At 42.1% G+C, this 23,952-nt stretch overlaps 2 protein-coding genes across 13 annotated transcripts in view; both read left to right on the top strand.

Annotated features, from left to right (window-relative positions):
• Antp (Antennapedia) overlaps nucleotides 1-23,952 on the top strand; it is a 102,976-nt gene that overhangs the window by 47,153 nt on the left and 31,871 nt on the right. For 6 of the 12 annotated variants that reach the window (NM_206444.1, NM_206447.1, NM_206452.1 and 3 more), the window contains 1 exon segment: nucleotides 19,236-20,557. The gene's annotated coding sequence lies outside the window, so the exon portion shown is untranslated. 12 annotated transcript variants of the gene reach the window in all.
• CG46458 (uncharacterized protein) overlaps nucleotides 1-23,952 on the top strand; it is a 62,118-nt gene that overhangs the window by 6,295 nt on the left and 31,871 nt on the right.

The raw sequence follows: 23,952 nt of genomic DNA, 5'->3' as shown, positions 1-23,952 counted from the left end.
CTGAACCAAAGCGAACGAAGCTAAGTAACCCACAGATAGAGTGACAGGATACAGAATAATGTGGGGATCCGATGGGGATTTTGGGGAGCGAACACGAGGCTGCGGCCAATTGGCCATGTGTATTCCTAGGCGATAACACAATGGCTAAAACGCCCCAAACTGGTTGCAGCAAGAGCCAGTGAGTGGCAACAGAGATTATAAATTGAAATTGAGTTCATAAAACACGAATCAGCAAAACGTTTAACATCTTTATTTCTGCGAAATGGCACAGACACAAGCCGTCGTACCGACGTACCGACGTACCGACTTCTCCCAGGCAATCGCAATCGCATTGGCAATGGCATTGGCACTGCCATTGGCATTGGCACTGGCACTACCATCCGCAGATGGAACTGAAACCCAGACCAAGGTGCGATTTCCTCGACTTCTTCTTCGACTGCTCCTCGAATGCAATCAAACAAGCGCTAGTCAATTGCAGCCATGTCGATTCCTTCTCCTTGCCAGCATCCAGCATCCAGCTTTCAGACCATCATCTCGCAGGCCGGCAGTCTGCCAACTCAGTCTGGCCAAGTCCCGAGTCCCGATTCTCGGCCAATACCAAGACCAGCAAATAGACAGACAGATGTAAGCGAGTGCGAGCAGCCAAGCTGCCAAAGTGCTGGAGGACCATCGTGCTGAGGAGATGGGCGCACCATGGGCCAGGCAGATGGAACTCTGAATTGAAGTGTTCGATGTTTGGCAAAGATGCTGGCGTTTCAACTGCACATCAATAGGAATTTCAATTCCAAGAAAATAGTACTTTCATGACATTATGTTTTAACAGAAACAAGTCCATGTTCATTTTCACCCAGAAAAGCACTAGCCAATTCCACTGTACGAAGCTTTTTTTGGATGCTGTGTGAGCATCTTGAATGCGGAATGTGCACGCGTTGAATTTCTTGTAGACGTGCGATAAAAATTTGCGACATTGCAACAGTTTGGCGAACGTGCGAGCGCGTCGAAGGTGATGCCGCCGCCTGGGATCCCCCTTCAGCGCGCCCCTGTTTTATTGGCAGCTTTTAGCATAAAGCCGCTGCAGGGCCAAAAGCAGATGACACTGTCCGATACTCCTAATCTGCGTGAATAAAAATGTAAATGAATTGAAGATTGCCCCGGACCGCATTTATGAGCTATGACCACTTAAGGGGTCTGGTGTGGTGTTGGGATGGTGGAGGGGTCGCACGAAACTTGGACACAAGTGACGAGTGCGATTAGGTCGTATACTATGGGTGCTATTTTGAATTTAATAAGCCGCGACGGGCAGGTGAACAGCGCCAAGACAGTGCACTACGTAGCTCAAATGGTCACTGAATCTCTTCGTTCTTACCCCAAAAACCAGTTCGACTTGACGGAGAACTCCCGGCAATCTCACATGCCTGCCCGAGTCGGGGAAACCTAACGGAGCTGAGCCGCCGAATCGGGTTAAAGGCTCACATCCAGACCCGGCACAAACATGTTTTTACTTCCCGGACGAAAGCTTACCAAACTGAGAAAATAAAGGAGGAAAACATACACGGCAATCTAAATGCCACCAGATGGGCTCAGAGGCGGCGAAAGTAGGGGTTCTATGGTTAATTGTTTAATAAAGTACGACAATCAAAGGTATCATGGTATTAAAATGGGTAAAGATATATACATATATCTTAAGTCTGCTGGGTTCAGATCGAATATATTTCAGTTTTAAGATATTTAAATACGAATGCAAAAAGCAAAATTCGATTTGTATTCCAAAAATTCAGCTTGGAATAACTAAAATCTTGTAATACATTGGAATGCTTTCCCGCAATCATTCCAACTGCTGTTGCCATCCATCCCCTTTTTTGGCACGCCCCTGCACGACCATCTAAGACTGCCATTTCATGATGGCTTCGTTCCCAAAGTGTTTGTCGATAAACCAAGGCGAAGGTGGGCAGGTGAGAGGTGTGCGATTGACCACAGCGCATATAATAAAAATTAAATCGCGCAATATAAAAACGCTCAAGTTGGAGTGGAGTGAAACGGGGGCATAGAAGGGGGAACTAAAGCGAAGACGGGCCGAAATGAAAACGTAAGCGGAAAAATCGAGTCACGAACATTGAAATATGTGTTGTCCACGGCCCCAGAGAGCTGATGAGGATGTGGATGAGGATGTGGATGCGGATGCGGAGGACATGGACATGGCATCGACTGATAAATGCGTGGAAAATGCAACAGCTGCCAGAGCTGGATAAGAACGTTCCGTACCAGCAGGCAGTCGGCAGGAGTTGTGGATGTTGATGTGCCAGTGGAATAAGAAGGAAAAGTGGCCGAGGAAGATTTTCCTGCACAGAGAAGGTTTACTGGCTGAGGCAGCCGCGGCTCTGTTGGTAAACAAATCATTTGAAAGGATTTTCACACACAATCCATCTTCGTTGGGCCGCTGACTGAGCCACACTGTGATCCGTCTCAATCGGTACACTCAAAAAAAAAAATAGAAATAATTTTACTATAATTTTTTTGGTCAACGCTACAAAGCAAATGATTTAGAATAAGGAACTAAAATTTATTTCATTGAATTCAAAAGATTTTAACTCCTAAAGACGCGTGTAAAGAATATTAAAGTGCATACGATGCGCACTATATTTTTCACAGTGCACCACAGTGCACTCTTACTCTCTTCTTTAATCCCTTTTGAGCGACAGGCAACCTGTTTGTTCGCCTGCACAAAGGATCAACTCCTTTTGAGGCGAAAGTGTTCAGGACAAAAGGCCAACTCGGATTAGAGGCAGTACAATAAAAGAGAAAGTTGGCATTGTTGTTTAGGATTTCGCAAAATATCAATAGGCAAAACATTGACTTGCAGAGTGAATAGAACTTATGCAATCGCTTCGCTGCAGTTACAGTTTCACAGCGGTGCCACAGGAACAAGGACAAATGGCAAGGACACGCCTGCAGTTTTCCAGACTTTTGTCCCTGATTTCGGGCCCAGCGCAATCTTATGCAATTTCGGAACCACGCGAAGGTCAACGGAAAGGGCAAGTTATTCAGGGTTTTATGACTACCGAGCCCTAATCCTCGTCTTCTGCGATGAAGTGGTGTGGGAAGAGGCGTGTGGTCAGCTAACTGTAGCAAGGTCACAGCAAGCTGTGTCCTCATTATTTACGAGTATATGGTCATTAACTTAATGATAATTTTAACGACCTCCTAAGTTGCGATAATTTTTGGTTCTAAACATGTCTGGAAATTTGTAATCTATTTTTTTTTTTGTACCGCCCTTTTCATTTGGCATACATATGCATACAAAATCGGAATAGTTGGGAAATTTACAGAAGTTATTAGGAAATATGATACTAATTTCGTTGATGTCTGTTAAATAATAAATGTGTAACCTTGTAACCTTCTTGTAAACTTCTTAACACTATTACTTAATCAAAATTCAAATAATTTCTTCGCTTCTATTTAAAGTTTCATCAAAGAAATTCCAATCAAAAATCAACCTAATCTGTATGTAAATTCAAGTAATTTCCCTTCTCTGAAATTAGATTAAATTCCTTTTGCCCAGCCATCCCCTGCCAATGTCCTGCAGAGTCCTGCAAAGTATTTTGTCAGTTTCATTCTGTTGCTGCAATTTACACAAAATTAAATTCACACTGTCCTCGAGGCGGAAAGACAACACAACTGGAAGTGCGATTGAGGGTGGGGCGGCAGGCAATAAATGAAAAAATTCCAATGCAACATTTGAAGTTTATTGGCCATAAATAAGGGGCCAGAGACCCCCCTTTGACGCAGAGGCTCAAAGGATACTCGGACTACAAGTCGAGCGAGGACAACAAGCGACAGCGATTGACAATTTGATTAAAAACGAGTATCGAGTGGAAAAATGCATGCTACCCGGATGCATTTACACTTTTCCCCACTCAGCGTTCAAGTGAAAGTTTCGTCCTGAATTTAATTTGCGCTGCTGGAAAAAGTCCTGCGAATTACCAAGCCATTCATCCGCTCTGAGTAATTGTTGCTAATGAAAAATGGGAGTGGGCGGCGAATTTAAGTGGCTAATTTCACTGGGGCTGACCAGCAATCAGGAATTTCCAGGAGCTGTGGGGGGACAGCAATGACAAATGAAAATGCAGCCGCTGCACAAAATGCAAATGAATTGCGCAACTGTGGGTGGTGGTGCGGTGGCTGTGTGGTGTGGGGTTGTTTCAGGACAATTGCTTTTCCATGTGCGAATGTGTGAACATGAATGCACTTCCCCGCAGTCGTGTGTGTGTGAAATGCATTGCATGAGTGAAATCTCGTCGTCCGTCCCTCTGGCTTCTGTTTTACAAATTTCCCATTTATTGGCCGTGACAAAATATGATACGAAAATTAATATTATTGATTAAATAATTGAAAATGGCAGCAATAAATTATGTACGGCCGGCCACTCCTCCCCTTTTTGTCCTATTTCATCCGCTTTGCGCCCCTATTTTCTGACAGTTTGTTGTGCATTTTAGAAGTGGCGTTGACACATTCCGAATCGGGATTTTGTTGGTCATTCTATTTGGTATTTGAATGATTCCCAATGGATATGCATTAATTCGGTGATGGCTATTGATTTGTTGGGGCTTATGCTTGATAGGGATATTGAATTTGATACGTTGGTAAACTCAGAACGATGGAGGAAATGGAAATTTACTATTTTAATGTAACAACTATTTTTATAAATACGTTCTTACCACATCATGTGACTTAATGTCCGGGATTTGCATTTTCAACACTTCCATTTTTCATTTGGGCTTTCATTTAGAAACAATTACCACGGAAATTTTCCACCCTTACAAGGACTTGCGTTCTCTCCAGACCATTTCCCATCCCCATCTCCCCACTTGCCTTTCGGTTTTAATAAAATATTTCATAATTCCCTCGACGCTTTTGCTATTGACACTTGCTGATGGCATCTCTTTCTTTGTCCGTCTCTGTCTGTGGCTCCATCTCTTTCGCTCAGTGCCCCATGCTGTGTAGTCGAACGCGTAGGTGAAAGTTCACTCCGACTGGTGGGGAAAAGATGCACAACAGTGTCCTCCGTTGTTCGATGTCGTTGTTGTCCACAGGACCTCAGCTTGGCATCATCAACAATGCCAGGAGCAGACGATGGTCCGGTGGGTCTGGGTCCACTCTAAGAAATAAGTAGCAATATTAATTATTCAAATCACTTGACGTATACTTTGTTGAATTGTTTTGCAGTTCCGAATATATTCTAGCCTTTTCTTATTTAAGGAAAATGCATATTATTTTTAGTTCATTGGAACCTTTAACAAATGAACATTTTTTAAATAACCACCTCCTATATATATGAACCGAAATTTTTAAAGTGCAATTCGACTGGGGTGCTTGTGGGTTCGGTCCTCCGGCGACGGCGGCTGAATTGATTTCAGCGTTGATGGCGTTGACACAAAAAGCTTTTACGGCGCCCTCTGCGGTCGCTGCATACCGCTGGCCACCTACGGCGCATCCTGGAAGCCACCCCATTCTCCCCTTTGGTGCTGCATCCTGTTCTTGTTGCTCCGGGATGATTTACATACAAAGTGAACATGTCGTAAGGGTTTTTTTTTTTTTGCTTCCGATCTCTGCCGGTGGCCAGAGTTGTCGTATTCGAGCCATGGCGGAAATTAAAGTTGTGACACCTTTAACCAAAACCGTGCAAAATGTAAAAATGTGCGAAATCCCTTACGGATTGGCCAAGAATTCGCGATGAGTTGGATTATTTTTCTTCAATTTATTCCATATTTTTTGGTATGCAAAAAAGTTTTCATTTGGAAATTGCAACCACCATTGTTGTTGTCGCTCTTTTGCGGCTACCTTTTGGCACAAAGGATGTGTCGCTGGTGCTCGTCCTCGTCCTCATTCCATCCTCATGCTCATCCTTTTCCTGTTCCTGTTACTGCTTCTGCCCTCCAGCTGCGTCAGAGAATTCGGGTTTCCTTTTTTTTTTGGCTGCCCTTTTCAGCTTCGAAACCATTTACGCCCCTCGGTTGCGGGGGTAGGATGCGGCGGATGGAGCAGGGGGCAGGGGGATTACACAGCATGTCTTCTCCTTGGGCAACGTCAAAAAATATCCGCCCGTGTCTGCATCGAATTCAAGCGGCGGTTTATTATTATTTTCTGCGCCCCCTCTTATTCCCCCTTCTCTTTGCTCCGTTTTCTCCCTTCTCTTTTTATTAGTGCATATATATATTTTTTTAAGTGTAATGAATTTAATTTAAGTTGAAATGAAGACCATTTTTATTCTACTAAAAGGTTGCAATGATAATTCGTTAGATTCAATAGAAATGTGAAATAATACTTAATGTAACAAATGTAGCTCTCTTTTGTCTACATTATATCTGCAAATTGATAGAAATCAAAATAGCATACATTTTATGACATCATAATTGCATGACTTGTTAACATCTCCACAGATGGTGGTGAATATCACCCTAAGTGCGTTGATTTTTAAGCATAACGCTATTAATATCTTAAAACGAATGGAAAGGAAAATCCCTTACCAATTCAGAACCCGTCAAGGTCATAATGCCCAACCACAGTGAGCACTTGATAATTGCCGCACACAGGCGCAAGAAGTAAAAAAGCGTTAAATGATTTACTTAACCAGTTGGCCAGGCAAAAACCCAACAGGCATTTGGCACACATTTTATTAAGAGGCGTGTACTGGAGAGGGGAAAGCGGTGGAAACGGGTGCCAGAAGGAGATGGAGATACCGAGCAAAAGATAAACGTCGACAAAGCGATTTGTATCTAATTTTATGAGGTCATAAAAAGCAATCATTTCGCCATTTGCCGCACAGACCGCAGCTGGCAGTTGCCCATAAAGTGTGTGGCCCAGCCCCTGCTCCACTTCCATTGCCGCATTCACATCCACATCCCCGTCCACTTCATGAAAGGTTCTTAGGCGGCAGTAAAACGGATTTTATGGCCTTAGAATCGCTGCTGCAAAAGCCCGAGGTTGGCTGGTTAAGTGAATTACATGGATTGGCTGCTTATTGGATTTTAATTGTTATGGCCGCGCGGGAGGTGTGGCCAGTTCAAAAGTCGGAAGCGAAAGGTTTCCCCATCCAAACCACTTCCGCCGAAGGTCCGACAAGAAGACAGCCGACTTTTTGTCTGAGAGTCCAGATAAGCGTGTCAAATAATTAATTAGCTACAATGAGAACTTCAACTAATTAGCACAGAAGACAATACTACAGTTAAGGGAAAACTCTGGTTTTTTATTATTTCTTTTTCGTTTTTGGGGAGGGCGGAAAGGTCACCGCGAACGTGAAGGGAATACGAATATGCGTAGCGTTTATTTTAATGAATTCAAAATATTATCTATATAAAAAAAGGAAAGCAAGATAGATATTTCAAGGTGCTGTGCGGTGCAGCGAGCGGGGCAATCGACGGGGCAGTTAAGCAAGCGTTAGGGGCACTTTTAATAATTATTAAAAATTAGTTCCATGTGTTTCCTGCAGCTGTCCATGAATGGAAATCAACTTGCCGGCCCGACCCCAACTTGATACCTTTCCAATAATTCCCGCGATGGAGGGGAGGAATCTCCTCAATTTGGGGCCATAAATCAATCCCGGTCCCTTTCAAAATGTCTGTGTTTATTTTCGGGGGAGCTTTTCGAGAAATCTTTATAAATATGTATTCCGATCCGGCTGTCTCGTAAACATGTTGCAAAACACTTAAAATATTTGGCTTATTTCATATATTTTCCCTCTAAATAATAAACATCAGTTTCTTTCCCGAGCGTGACACTTGCCGAGCGCTAAAACTGTCAACTTCCCGCTCTTGTCATAATTAAAACACACAATTTCGCTTAATTCCCTGCTGGGTCTTTTTGTTTAAACAAATTCTTGTCATGGTCGAGAAAACCCATTTGGCACCCAGCGTTGATGGCTGATTTGGCACTTTGTATGTGGGATAATAAATTTGAAAAGGCTCTAGTATATTGGCTTGAAAGCGATTTCTGACAAATAATAGCGGGTGCGGATTATTTATGAAGACTTTATTTAAATATAATTGAGCGGGGATAGGGATACCTTCTGCAGAACAAAAGGAGAGAAAAAGAAAAACAATGGAAAATTGTTGCATAACAATAGTTGTTGATGTTAACACTCATTTGAAAAGTTCTAAATTTTACTCACAAGTATTAATACACTTCGAAATCAGCATTTAAATGTCCTCACACGCGTCACATCGCCCACTAAAATCTTAATTGCTGCTCAATTATAAATACTTACACAAAAAAACACACAGACATTCCCGCACGCGATGCTAAACAGGAATCCAGTATCCGGATTATGAAGGAGCGGGTCCTGTAATTAGAGCGTCGATCGTTATCCTTGTGGGCAAACATATGTGGCACAATAAAACCCAATTTGGAGCATAATATTTCTCGACTCTGCGACTCGGGCGACCTGCGTTGTTTGTATTTAATTACGAATATATTTTGAAATACTAGCGTGGCATACAAAATGGGCAAATGAAAAATGTTTGCACGCACATGTCATGTCAACTGCAAACGCATAAAATTTATTCAAAACACGCAAAATTCAAAAGCCAGAAGAGCAACAACACGAAACACACGTTAACCAAAATTTCAGTCAAATGGTTTGTTTTGAACACCAAAAAGTTGTGCGGCATCCCGAAAAGGAATAGTTCCCGACACGATTTAAGCGCCATCATATGAACCCGTCCAAAAAAACATATGTGGCCTCTGACTTTGTTTAAATCGGTTGACATCAAAGAAATATACATATTTCTACAATTGTGATTATCTATTGTTATAAATGTTAAGATTGCTACGATCTTATGGAGGCGATTCCTGAATTCTTTGTTCAGAAAAGTGATTTAAAACTAAGTATAAATACGATTGAAAATTTGGCAGTCGTTTTCCGAATTTCTCGTTCGTAATAAGGGTTTCACATAGAATAGATTTATTTTAAATTAAATTTAAAATTTTATTTGTTGGCTTGAAAATATGCCTGCAAGTTATCATTAGACGCTCAAACAGGAAGAGGGAAACTACTCAGTCTGGGAGCCCAAAAAGGGCCGAAAAGCCCCGACTCCAACTCCGACTTGAATGAAAGGTGCAATTTTTATGATTTATCGCCATTATTATTATGAAAGCCGCCGGAGCTGGAAATGAAACCACAGCCAGGGAAACCAAAGCAAAGCCACAGAGGTAAAGGTAAAAAGGTAAACTCAAAGAATTTCTTAGAGTTAAATTATTCAAAAAAAGCAAAAAAAAAAACATAAATAGAGGAACTTGTGTGTAGTCTCCACTGTAATTTTCAAAGACGCTGGCCAAAAGTTTTCGACCAAAGAACCCCGACCGAAAAAAAAAAACAAATTAAGAGGGGCGAACCAAATAGTGGAAGATGGCGGCCAGCCAGGGGAACATTAACATATGCAGCAGTTCACACGATATATATATGTATATGTATATATATATATAAGTATGTTCGAACATATCCACCCACACAGATACTCGGCCACTAACACACCCGCACTGACAGGTGCCAAGGCATTGAACATTGACTGGCATCTGCTTGGGGGAAAAGCGAACAGATACGACCTGAACGAACACTTTCAGATGGGATCGATAAGTACTTATATAAGCGATTCCACGCTTCGTACTAGCATATTAACTTGGTCGCGGCCTATCGCCAATCTATCGATAATTTGTAGAGCAATTTACGCCTCGTTGCAAGAATTTTGTTTGGTGGCGTCATCATGTCGATAAGGCAAATTTGTAGAGCCCACCCAAAATAGATCAGCTTATAACTGTAACGCCACTGCATCACAACTTCACAATTTTTAGAGCAGCTCATGTTGCCAAGATATTGAAGATACTATGGGGAACTTTGGTAAATTATCAGTACAAATGGCAATTCTTCATATATTTAATTGGGAATAAACAACCAATTAAATCAGCTTTAACAAGTTCGTATACTCGTATAATCCAATTCTACACTATTACCTTTTTTACCCTTATAGTAAAATATAGAATGTGTATCTGTAACAGATCCCACTGGGCAGTCCTGTCACTAGATGGATGCATGACGCACAGTTGGTTTGGGCCAAAGTCAGTTCCAGACACCAGTAAACAACAACCCATGTCGATGGCAGGGGGTTGGCAGGACCCCCGGCTGAATACAGTTGCAGAGGGATGGGGAGGGGAAAGGAAGGGGCCTTCGATATGCTAATGCCTCGGTATGTGTGCGATTTTCTAACGTTCGCCGCTCACAAGAGCTGGGCCATTCCGGACAGGTTGAGACACACGCGTAAAAACTGCACAAAATTGACGGGCCAGCGGCCAGCGAGTGAAAGAGATGGCGAAGAGTGGGTGAGCGATAAAGATGGCTATAGGGTAGGGAGGGAGGTAGAGGGATTGCGCCACTAATCGCTTCAACTTCAGGCAACCCTCGACCAAGAGTCCAGACAGCCAGAACTGACCAACTGCGCGAGATCATAGACGTTTGATAGGAGGTTAAGAGGGGGTTTGTTTTGGAGCAGAGGGGCTGCTAGGGGCTAGGGGCTAGTGGCTAGTGGAGGGGCCAGGGGTGCTAATGCACATGTGTGTGCGATGAGGAGAGATGTTGGCCCGATTGGAGCTGGAACGTCGAGCTGGGCCTGGGACTTGGCCACGTTCGACCAATTCCCGGCAATTCTGCAGTCAAAGCGTTCGCATTTTGATTGATTTTAAATGATTATGGTTGACAGTGATTTATGTGCGCTGCATGCATATATTGGGCCAACAGGAGATGGCCATGTGTCCGAGTGAAGCCCCCGTTCTGGGCATAAAACGAGTTTAACTGATTCGCACGCACACAGGAAGGACAACAACATCGATTCCGATTCGGATTCTGATATGGCTTAGATGTCTTAGAAGCGCGTCGAGGTTAGGAGACGGGTCTCTATTCAAAGCACGTTTCCTGACCTAATCTGAGTAAGAACGCCCACAAAATTACCACAAGCTGCGAACTTCTCGGACCCACTGTGTATGAGTATATGCCTGGGATTTGATTATGGGTTGGCGTCCGTGTCTGGTCAGCTCTTTTATTTTGGTTAGATATCTGTCTTTTTGTGTCTTTTGGCCGCTGCCCAAATCGATACCTTGCCTCAGTTTTAATGAATCGATTTGAACTCGAAATGGGAGCGCACACAAGGTTCCAGGAAGTTTCAGGCCAAATTGGATTACCACGTTGGTCATGGCCAAGGGCCAAGGGTCGCGATTTGGAGGATTGCAATTCATAAAAATTAGAACGGAACTGTGTGACGCATTCAAAGAAATATGTGTGGGAACATCGATTGCGAGACAATTTATAATTTATAATTATAATAATTCTTAGCTCACAGCAATTTCTGTTTTGATTAGTGCAAATAGTTTCATCCAGTGAGAGTGTGACTATATTTTCCCATTACATCCTAATTTGATGCGAAACTTTAAATACAATCCAATAAACCTTGGACCAGACCCAATCTTGATTATCTTGGATCGGGACATAAGTGGAATATAGGGGGCAGCGGGACATAACTCGTGCATTGCGTCATTTCATGTCACAATTGTGTGACAATCAAAAATCAACTCAAATCGGATCGGATCGGAGAGAAAAACTGTAACAACTTCATTCCACAATGAGCGAGATAAATTTGACTTGTAGGTGCGCGGCTTACAAGAAAATGTCACAAACCGGTCGCCAACGGCAAACCCGGCTAACAATGAGGCGCAAAAAAGGCCGACAACAACGCAACAGGTTAACCAACATAGTCGCCGGCATCTTGTGCATGCGCAGATCCCAAACTTCAGACGGGGCCCAGAAAAACGTACTCCGTATATCATAAATACGCATAACTCGTGCGCAAAAACGTCAGACACAAATGGCTAAGAAAAGTCGGCAAAAACCCAGAACAGAGGCTAAAACAAAAACAAAGACCCATGCGAGTGCACAGCGGCCAGAGGCGGCTGAAAGTTGCATTAAATTCATTAGCCCACAGTCCGACTTTGGCAGCAGGAGAAGGAGTCTTGGCCAGTTGCAATAACGAATGGGCTCGGATCGGAAAGAACCGCCACAATGGGTAACCAGGGGAGCAATTGCATGGAATTTGGATCAAACAATTCAGTTATATCAAGACGTGCACTTGGAATAAATAAGCACTAAATGAACGCATAAAACGTGGGTCGAGGGAAACAGGATACTTTTAATCTTATACTAATATGTTTCGTACTTAAATAAAACTACTCATTTCGTTTGAAGAGTTCTAAATAATTTTTAGAAATTTCCGGAATTGTTCCAGGACACGCTTAATTCTTTTTCTTCAAGTGTTTTCTTCGGGGACACATTCGTGCTGAATCCAGATCACCTGATGAAGATGTCGAGATCAACGATCGAGTGCGGCGAGTTCATAAATTTGTTTTATGAAGTGCCAGAGACATTTGTAACGAACGATCAGCGATTAAGATTGAAGGCACTTCAAAAGGGGTTCCCTTGAATGATCTTGGAAGGAAAGGCTTGATTAAGTGCTCAGTGCTCGATCTTAAAGCGGTTTTAGTTATTGCGCGACGAGGAAATCATTATCCGGCAACTGTTAACTTTGTCAGCAACAGATTTTCCATTTTCGGGAAAAATAATTCATTTTAGGAGAATGGGGAAATGAAAAGAAATTGAAAACTCAACAGAAAAATATATATGTATACCTCCCATACCTTTGTCGGCGGCGCCAATCGAAAATTGTTTGCAAACATTTTTGCTTGCATTTTTTTCGCTCCTGCTTGCCAGCTTCTGTCGAGAGTTTCGGGGAGGTCCTGTGCCCCGAGTCCCAATTCCTGCGCCCAACGGATGCTGACAACAGCTACCAGCCAAAGGCAGTCGGCAGTCGTGTCGCCTGCCGAGTGAAAATAATCGAATTACTTTCAACAGAATAATTTCTAATTGAAAAATATTGTAACTCATGTATGGCGCGGGTTCCAGCCCTGCCAACTCTCCACCTCCAAGGACGAAGAACTCCATCCTTAGTTTCCCACCCAAAAATTGACCATTTTCCAACGCGGACGGTTGTTTGGGACCGGAGTTTCTTGAACTGATTTTAGGCAGTGCGTTTGGCTTGGCACATTGATTCATTTGGGAGTACATTGTTAAGGGGTTGCTCTGAAAGGTTTTTGGGGGAACGGCCTTCCTGTTTTAATTTCCTTCGGTCACGTGCAAGCGTGTGACGAATCTTTAAGTGCATTTCACTTTTGCAAATTAAGAAACGTTTTCTGCAAAGTAAATGCTACTTCTTAGCAATAACATCTAAAGACTTCGAGATCTGTTTACTTGGAGATCTGCCTGCTTGTAGGCTAATCAGGCAAAATACCTCCGTTACCAAGTTCGCTACTATCCTGTTTACTTTGGCTACTAGTAAATGAATATTTTATAAGTCCATTCTATACCATTTACAAATCACTAACGAACTGTTCTTTTTTCTCATTCCAGGTACCATTCATTTTTCTTGACTATTTTGGTTATGGTAAGATATTTCGATCTTGATCTTCTTGGGCTTAGCTTTATCAGATCACCCCAAAAAAGTGCCCAACTCAACTCCCGTGGAAAGAATAACCCATTAGGCATTGTTCAACTTCAACTCATCCAAGTGTCTCTCAAGCGCAACCAATTAAAGTTTGTGTTTTTCTTGTATTAAGGCCGAAAAGAGCCCAACCCAATTCCAGACGAAAAGAATAATTCATGAATAAAAGTTCAAACTTGGTGGAGGAGGAAATCTTTAAGGCAGACGCATTTCCATTTCCATATCCATTTTCACAACTCCAAGCGCTGCCATTTCCACTGCGTGCGCTTTCAACTTGAATGCGTGGCGTACAATTAACATTTTCCATTTTCCGGTTGCCAGTTTGGCACCTTTCGTGACTTGCGTATTTATGAATATTAAACGGGGAAACTGGCATCTTTGGCGGCCATGTTGCCGCTAGTTCATCCATTTCGTTAGCAATCAATCTGAGAAAATCCTCCCTCTATCTAGTGCGTGGTATCTGCTATCCTGTACCCGGTATCTGGTATCTGGTAACTGGTATCTGCCTTCTGGTGGATGGACAGACGCCATTCCAGATGCCACAAAATCTCTCCGACTGGCGAAGGGAGTGCGCCAGTGAGTGACAGTTCGTCAGCTCGATTTTAGACACACTTCAGCCCTCGACGCTGCCGCCATAATGACAGCACTCATCCGTCATTGTCCGTGCTCGTGCCTCCATGTTTCAGTTTCCGTTCCTGCCTTTCGGGGGTGTTATTTTTTCTCGATACACACGCACTAGAAAGTGTCCAAAAATCCGGCAAAGACAAGTCAAGTCGCCCTCTCTAGTTTCGGGAAAAATTTCCATTTCGTGTTTTGAAGCTGTTTTTTCGCCCTTCAAAACACGTTTCTAAAATTGAAATTCTATTCTATTTTTTCCCGGTTCGGTTCGGTTTGGCTCGGTTCGGTTCGTTTCGGGTAATCATTTCATGTACAGTTTTTTGCGCCTAGATTGGAACATGTGCGTTGCCAACACCAGCAGGGAAAACAGAATCGAGAAATGGGACAGGACAGGGCAGCATGTCCAGCCCCTTCTTCTCATGTCCTTCGGCTGTTCTCTTTTTGTGTTTCCTTGCTGTCTTTGGAAAATGTCGAAATTGATATCCGTTACAATGGAAACATTTCAATTTCCACTTGATGTTTTCGGCCCTAAAACGGGGGCGTGTTCGACGTTGCTTTTCCCATTCTTTCTCTATCATTTGTTTAATTTTCGGGGGAAATTACTCGGAGGGGAGTTCGTGGCCGAATCGATGACAGGTGCGTCTCGTAATTCGGCGTAATCATCTCGGTTGACTTATGTTCTCATTTTTGGATAGGAATACAAATGGTTTTTAGTTGTTGCCCCACCTTGGCAGTGAAAATTGTGCTATTAGGAATTGAATAAGTTGTTTGTTTCTCGTGCTAACGTACAAATATTTATTAATAGTATCGTATTACATTTTTTTTAGAAACTGTCAAGTGGACAGTAGATCTCCTTGCAATAAAATTATATCCTGTCCGAATGGCCGCACTCTCGTACTTAGTAAATGTTCCTATTTCCTAACAATTCTATTAGCGTTAATTAATATTCAGCGGGTAAAGGGCAAAGCCGCAAATGTGACCAACACAAGGCCCACGCCTCCCCCTGTCGTCCTTCGGCAAACTCCCCCTTCTTCCATCCATCCACTCACACAGACGCAGACACCGACAGACAGGGCCTGTCAGGATTGGGCTGCCCGCTGTTCCGTTCCTGTTGGCGCTGCTTCTTTCCAGCTCTTCCTCCGCCCAAGTCCCCAGCTCCCCAGTTTCCCACCCCGACACTCCCCCGCTGGCAGGACCCTTAACCCTCTGCTGGTGATGATTACAATGATGGCTTCTCCCGGCTTCCTCCTTGCTTATTTGCGAGCTTTTGTTTTGCTTTCGTTGTTTGTTGCCAGCGGCCTTTCGGTTGATAATTTTTTGTTTCGGCCGCTTCTGCTGCTTCTGTTGTTTTCGGTTTTCGGTTTTCGGTTTGGTGTTTTGTGTTTTTTGGCTTTTGTTTCGTCATGTGTGCATTTCATTTCATTTGATTTCCTATGGCGACTGCACTGGACGAAAAGTATTTAGGCGAAACACAAAAAAGTGATATCGTTACATAATATTTAGTAATGTTTCCTTAACGAAAATGAAACGAAATAAAACCTAATATGTTGACTTTTTGTAACTTCAAATAGAATACACATTTTTTATAAGCTACTGAAATACAAAGTAAATTAACCAATTTTTTCTTCAGTGGATGACAGTGACGTTGGCCGCGGACGCGGCAGCGACGCCGACTGAGGCAGCGGCTGCGACAGAGGCTTGTGCGCCCATGTTTGTTCTTTTGACAGGCAGTCAACCCGTCGTCATTTCATTTGTTCAGCAGCGCGCACTCAGCCATGCCCGCACCACCCCCTACCCCTGCGAGTCGCCACCCCCTTTGGGCAGCCCGACCCTCTACCCCCTTCTACACAACCATCAAACCGTTAGCAGAGGCAGCAGCAGCGGCAGCAAAACGCCGTTTCCTTTCCCTTTTCAGTTTCATTTCCCGTGCGCCCAAAGTTTCCCCGTCCCCGGAGTTTTCCCCCTCGGCCGACGCCCCTGTTCCCGGCAACGGAGTCCGCCTGTCAGTCTAAAACGGAGAGCGAGCGTCCTTCTCGACCGACGACCGTCGACCGACGACCCGTCGCTGGGTCCGCTGTCCGGCCATTTTGATTTATGTGCGTTTCATTTCGTCGTTCAATACTCATATGCGAATGCGAGCCGGAATGTGCGATTGTATTGGTGTGCGTGTGTGTGTGTTTTCGCGTGCGATTGTGTGTGCGGATCGGATATGGGAGTTTGGAATATCTTTTGCCAGTCAACTCGCTCTCTACTCGCTCTCCGCCCCGCTCTTCGAGCCTCCTTCTACACTGGATATGGATGCGAGATTTCCACAGACAGGAGCCCATAGTTAGAAATTTAGGCTCTGATTAACTATTAAATTAAAACAAAAAAAAAAGGAATTAAAAATGGTATTAAATGGTATTACAATGATATATTTAATGGGCTCTATATTTCTACAAGTTTTGATGTTACAAGTTTAATGTTAAAAATGATTTCCTTTCTTCATTCATTTTATTTTATATTATTCGTCAGTATTTGTCTGCCCCTGAGTGTATGAGTGGACCTGTGTATGTGTGTGTGTTTTAGTTGGAGGCACTGTGTGTGTGCTCCCATTAGCAGTTGCATGGGAGGCTCTAATTTCGAGTCCTGGCCCGGACTGGAAGCTGCCAGGACCACGTAACGTTTTTGATTTTCGTCTTTGTCAGCTTTTGGCCTGACATCAGTGGGTCGACGGAGGGTGTGCGGATTTTGAAGAGGGTGTCAGTGGGTGTGGACCCTTTGCCCTAAGTTGAAATTTCAATTCAACGGATTTTGCGGCGAGAATTGTTTTTGATACGTCGTTGGCCATTGTGCATGGCAGTTTCTTCTCGAATCCAGGATATGGCTAATGACGTACCGCTGCAGAGTGGCCCTGATTGAACGGCGATGCTCTGAGAAGGGGGCAGGATGATGTGCACAATGAGGGTGTCCTTTAAGGGGGGTGGGGAAGTGCATTAGGGATGGGCTGTGTAGTAGGATGCGAGTGCAATCAAGAGAATTGCCGCGCTTAATGGATGTTAAATGTGCTCGAAACAGATGCCGAAATAAATTAAATTAACGCGGGTGAAACGGGAGCGAGGAAATATTATTAAAGATGGTAGTGATTTTTCTCTGATATTGGATCTTTTTTTTAAATATCTTTTCCCTATACATCTTAGTTTTCTTTAAAATTTAAAGCGGAATACAAGAATTTATCTACCAAATGATTGTCGTATGTTGATTTTTAATCAACAAAAGAACGAGAAAAGATGGACAACAACAACTGTTGCTAGTTGTTGCGTTGCAAATGCATTAAATGAAGTTATCAACTCCATCGCTCCCTCTCTGTCTGACCTGCTCGGCTTCTTCGTGCCATCTCTGTCTGAATAAAACACAGAATTTAGATTTATGGCTTCACGCAATTAGTGCTTAAATATATGCAAAGGGATATTGAAAATCTTATATAGATTTGAATGCAGGAGAAAAACAGGACCTCGCGGCGTAATGAAGCCATACCGCTGACTGAGGGAAAGGAGAGGGAAGTGAGGTCCTTGGCCGTCGTCGTTCACTGACCGACGACACTCTCGATGACTTCCCCGTTTCCACGCTTTTCACTTTCAATTGCGGCTCAACTTTTTACTATGTAGAAGCGGCAACAACAATTGCGCCGCCAAAAGCCATAAATCTTATTTCTCCGCTTTTTATTTATTTTTTTTTTTTTGTGTGCGTGCTCTTCGAGGGGGGATTTCCGAGAGGGGGATATTTGTATTTCATATGCATGGCGGTAATTTTTGTGATTATGTTGTTGCTGTATGTAGCCCAAAGAAACGAAAATTCAAGTTCAGCCTGTTCCCATAAACAAAAAAAAAAATAAAAAGGGTTCCCTGGCTACTAAACAAACACAGTTCCTCACCCTACGTGGCTACTGAATTATTATATATTCATGGCAGCAATTATCGGCTAAAAATCAAAGCGCCAATCTAAAAACGGCAAAGAATTTCTATCAGAAATTTGAATTTCCCGTGGGCAAAGCTCTCAATTATTTAATTATTTTTTTATATTCCACAACTATTATTTATTTATTTACATTTTTCTTTATTGCTTTCAATGTGTATTTAATTTATGCCCGTTTATAAATGTCTAGTCGCAAGTTGTTACTTCTGCCATTTGAATGTAATTATTATTTCGAATATTACTTCACTGTTCGCCGGCAACATTTTGGCCAACAAGTTGGCCAAAGCGCGGCAACAAATGTTGCTAAAGAACACAGTGCACGGAAATTTATAATAACAATTTATCCTAAACAAAAATTATTTCATAAATAAAAGATCGGAACGTAACTAATTCAAAATTTTTTTTCTGAAATTTTCGTAGTGAATTGTTAGCTGCAAAATTATTTTATTTAATGAACAAGCTTTTATTCTGTTCATTTTTACTTGTTTTCTATAAAAGTTCTCAGATCGTAAACGTATATAATATATAAGCAATTAAGGTAAACAGTAAATGGTATAAAGTGTTCAAATACTCAATTGAAAAAAAAGATAGGTGGGACCATATTGATATGCACATAAAAACTAATCCATAATCTGTTACATAACGTCCATTTAATATGAGCAAACAACAAATTTACTTTTAAATGCATTGATCGTTCTAACATTAACTTGTATAATTACAAAAGTTTTAGAATGGCCTAAACATTGTACTGAGAAAACGTCTAACTTGGATAATAAATTATTTGCAGTTAGCTAGCTTAAATCACGTTCAGTGTAGCAAAACCACACGATTCTCCGAAAAGCGCCTAAAAAAATACTTAACGAGCCACTAGTTACCTATCCAGCACTGTTTGCGTTCTCCAGCCGGCGAGAGTGTGTGTGTGTTTGCACAAAAACAATGCCGCCATTTATCATTTTCTATGGTGGCCGTGTTGCTGCTGCTCTTGATGTTGCTCCGCAGCAGCAACATGTTGCCGGCGGCAGCCATTGGCAACATGCGATGTTTACGAGCCTGGCTCATTGTGATTCACTGGCGTTCAGTTGTGAATGAATGGACGTGCCAAATAGACGTGCCGCCGCCGCTCGATTCGCACTTTGCTTTCGGTTTTGCCGTCGTTTCACGCGTTTAGTTCCGTTCGGTTCATTCCCAGTTCTTAAATACCGGACGTAAAAATACACTCTAACGGTCCCGCGAAGAAAAAGATAAAGACATCTCGTAGAAATATTAAAATAAATTCCTAAAGTCGTTGGTTTCTCGTTCACTTTCGCTGCCTGCTCAGGACGAGGGCCACACCAAGAGGCAAGAGAAACAAAAAGAGGGAACATAGGAACAGGAACCAGATAATAGTGACATAAGCGACCCTTTCGCAAATATTTTGGCGCAAAATGAGCGGGCGCCAAGTGCCGCGTGGTGGAGCCGCCTGAAAATGACATGGAAAATTCGCCGAAAATCGCGCGTTTTGGCAGCATCAATCCCAAAGCACAAAATTAATTTCTATCATAATTTCTGGGTGCAACACGGACCCATAATTGAATCGAATATAGGGCTTATCTGATAGCCCGGCAGCAACATTGAACTTTCCGGCTGCAAAGGAGACGACACCGAGATCGCCAATTTTCGTTGGGCTCGTTCTCTGGGCTCCGGCGATAAGAAATCCATGCTGATAAGGACAGGAGGACGGTCTGCGGCAAATTGAATTCGATTCTGACCTGTATGAAAGCCAGCGGAGATACGGATACCTCTGGGTTTATGGGTAGAAAACGCAGAGCGTCGCGCCAACATCGAAATTATTTGCGTTTGCATCTTCTCGTCCTTTCGTTTATCGTTCTGATTGCCATCGTGGTGGCGCGGTTTCTATTAATTTTGCTTCTGTATCGTTTGCAAAATCTCAAAAGATTCAAAAAGTTCGTCATCAGCAGCCGCAACACAAAAACCAACGAGTGTAAAGCCGAGCATACAAATATCAATAAAAACATAAACATTTACCCAATCTCAATCTCAAAACATTCGCATCGTTTCCACACAAATATGCTTAGTTCGCCCAAATTGTGATTGTATATATATATTTAACGGCATTAAATACAAAAGATTAAGCCCTAAATTAAGTGTAAATCTTACAAAACGTCTACGTTTTTAAACAAGAAATTGTGATATTATATATTAATCGGGAAATTCGAAGTATGAGAACAAAACGGTGTATATATGTAAGTGGGCGATGAACATCAATGAATATTTTAGCTGAGCAAAGTACACACGAATGAATATAAATATACATGAAAATATATTTTGGGCACCGACTTTTACACCACAATTATATATCGATAGAAAAGACACGAAAACAATCACAGAAAACTAAGGTAAATATTTGAACATCCATTAATGGGTTTAAGTTAAAAATGTCCCAAACTAGTTTAGTTTCAAATGCCACGTTTCTGACAAATAGATTTGTTAAAACTATGTATAAGTCACTTGATTTCTCTGGAGGCTTCGATTAAATAAATTACTTATTCAATTATGCATACCTAAAGGCTCTTGTTTTCAGACCTGCAAAAATGTTTTAATTGTCGTCATATTCCAGTTTACTCTCTCACACAATAAGCCGCAATCAATGAAATAAAATCCAGTATCCATAAAGATTAATTTAAAACGGCCTAAAACAATGAAATCCCAATCTGTCGAAGAGATAATAGTTGATAATCAAATTAATTAGCATAAGCGCGTGTCAATAATTCAATGTAATCGCAAAGCCAGAACCTGAATCAGAATAATTCCCATAAAACCGAGCACCAGCAGTCGGATGATTAATGGCAAAAAATAATGCCACTGCAATGGAGATGGGGATGTGGTTGGGGGATCGTCGAATGATATTCACGGCTAGTTGCAATTTAATTAGATCATTAAAGCAGTTCATAAATCTTTCTCGGCCCGCTCGTCGTCGTTTTACAAAGCAAATTAGCACCGGGTAATCGGAAATCGCGATTCCTAATCGTGGTTCAAACGTTTCAGTGCCTCGGTAATCAAACAAGTTGTTCTCCAAACGCCAAATATATAAAATGCGACCGGGAAACTCGTGGAATTGCACCTAGTTTATGGAGGAAGAGGAACAGAGGTAGAATTAGAGCGAGAGATCCGCAGAACATATGAAATAATTAGCGCACGCAGATGCAGCGATGGCAGATAAGAAAGAGAAAGAGCGAGAGGGTGATGACGGAGAGGTGCATGCACAGAGCGAGCGAGACGGAGAGCTGCCATTCCCCAATTTTCGACCTTATCCCCCGCAACATCATCGCTCTCGCTCGCTCAGCTGCAATTGGCAATGGCCATAAATCATTTCTCGCTCACAATTTCGCGCATATTTTTTTAGTTTTCTCTCATCTGGCATATGAATATGTTCGCCACACACACAGCCGCAAACACTGGCGTATCCGTGTAGTCGGGTAATAATGATGTGCCGCTGAATGGCGTCAAAGTATTCAAGTAACAATTAATTTAATTGCCAGTGCAAATAAAACAAGAAAACTACAAGAATGTTTTAATGTTTCAGGCATGTAATGAGAAGCGGAAAATCCTATGGCTTATCGAATTCGAGATCTCTATCGGGCACTGTTTGATTAAACGATTGCAGCATATTTTTAGACTTTTGCGGAATAATTAAAGCCGATAACTGATTGCATTAGCTTTCATTAAAAGTCGTGATTTTGAGCTAAGAAAATGTATGGAATAACAATTATGCTTCTAAACCTGAACTTAAACGAAATGATCAAGATTAAGTTGTATGATTTTTTTTACTGAAATACAATAATTGATAGGCAAATTTTCGGGAATTTTTTAAGCATTATGTGACATGATATTGTGCCTTTTTTTGGTGCGTTTCCCTTTATGAAATCATCAACAAATTGCATCTCGCACCACGCTCTTTATTTGTACGGCACTTTCATTGAGCAAACAATTCGGAGACAGATAAAAACAATCTCTTTGTTGCTGGTGCGCATATTTTTATAGTAAATATAACATGCTGTGGCAATCATTTCAACGCCTCCCGTTGCACAAAGCTCCCCCCGTCCGAAACCCAAGGCTGTGGCACACGAACAGTACTAAAAAATCACTGGAAAAGAGAAAAAACTGACAACTGTTTGGCGAAACTAAACCAGGCTCACAAGCCACCAACGGTGCAAAATGGGTGGCTGAGGGGGCGGCAGGCCGACTTGTGGGACCCCGTCAGACAGCCCCTTTTTTTCCCTGGATTTGTTGCTGTTCTTGTTGTTGCTGTTGTCTATCGGTTTCATAAGTTCTATGAATAAATTTCCATAAATGTGTTTATTTTTTCTTTTTTTTTCATTCTGCTCGTCGTCTGCCTGCCCCAGAGCTCTGACTACAGCTGGTTCTGGCCGTAAGTCTGATCAAAACTGAGGTGAACTGCGACTGCACTGGGCGAAAATCGAAAGTAAAACAGCATATCATAAACTCCAACAAAACGCAAATATAGAAATCTGAAAGAAACAAGAAAAAAATATATTAAGTCTTCTATTAAACCTTATGTGAATATATTCTGCATCTAACTATTCAATACTTAGGTGGATGAACTATTATGTTAGACCTTATAAATTTAAGTGTTTTCTGAAGATATTTTTCATAAATAAATTAATTGACTTGTATATATTGAGATAGTTAGATCTGTGCCAGCTTACATTTTGTGTGCTTAAATATCCTTTTTATTTTACCTTTCTTTCTTTCACTGCAACGTAGCCGTAAACGTCGGATGCAACTACTGCAAAATGCAATGCAGAAAACAATTTTCAATATAAGCATCAAGTGACTAAATGTTGTTGCCGCCGTGCATGTTGCTGCTGCGCGTGTGTTGGAAGCGACAGTTTGACTGACATTTTTCTAGCATATCGTTTACATATTCGTTAGATTTTGCAGCGTGCCTCGAAGTCGCTGCAGTTGCTTGTTGTTAGTGCTGTTCAACATGCTGTTATATTGAATAACACACGCACTCCAACAACTCGAACTGGAGCCTTCAGACTGCAGACTACTATATGCATATACGTACATATATGTACATACATATGTATGTATGTATGTTCCGGAGTAGGGACCCAAGAGTCTGGGGCGGACAAGTGCAGGCTGTCAGCTAAAGTTGAGCTTGAACAGGGGGTACTTTGTTTGGGTCCCATGTGGGTGTCCTTTGTGTCCTCTCATGTGACTCCTGTCATTTGCAGTTTTCGCTGCGCGTTGTATTAAAAATTAATTTTGCCATAAACCCCACTAATTGCAGTATAATGAAGCTGTCGTTGTCACCTGTCGTCCGATAATCTCTTGCTCCCACAAAAGTATCTTCCAAATGCAGACAGATGCATGCAGTTGTCAGTTGCAGTCCGGCAGTGCAATTAGTTTCAAATTGTATGCACTACAATGTAGCTCGCATGGCTCTGTGCTAATTTATAAAAAAAAAAACACATTCTACCCTGTTTATTAGTGAACAGGTACACAGAATTAATTTTTTAATATCCTAATTGAATTTGAATGAAGCCATCACAGTCACATGTTGTTCGATAATTTTCACTGCAATATAAGTATCTGCCACATACAAATGCAGTCAGATTTGCAGTAGTCAGCTGCAGTTCGGCATTGCAATTAGTTTACAAATGTTATGCGCTTCGCTTTATTTTGTGATAAAATCACTTCGAGGAGCAGCACTCTTTGCACGGCTCCCAATGATCAAAGGCTGTGGCCAGATAATCTGCTGCGC

Source organism: Drosophila melanogaster, chromosome 3R (assembly GCF_000001215.4).
Source record: "Drosophila melanogaster chromosome 3R".
Taxonomy (NCBI): Eukaryota; Metazoa; Arthropoda; class Insecta; order Diptera; family Drosophilidae; genus Drosophila; species Drosophila melanogaster.
This window is presented reverse-complemented; position numbering and strand designations above follow the sequence as displayed.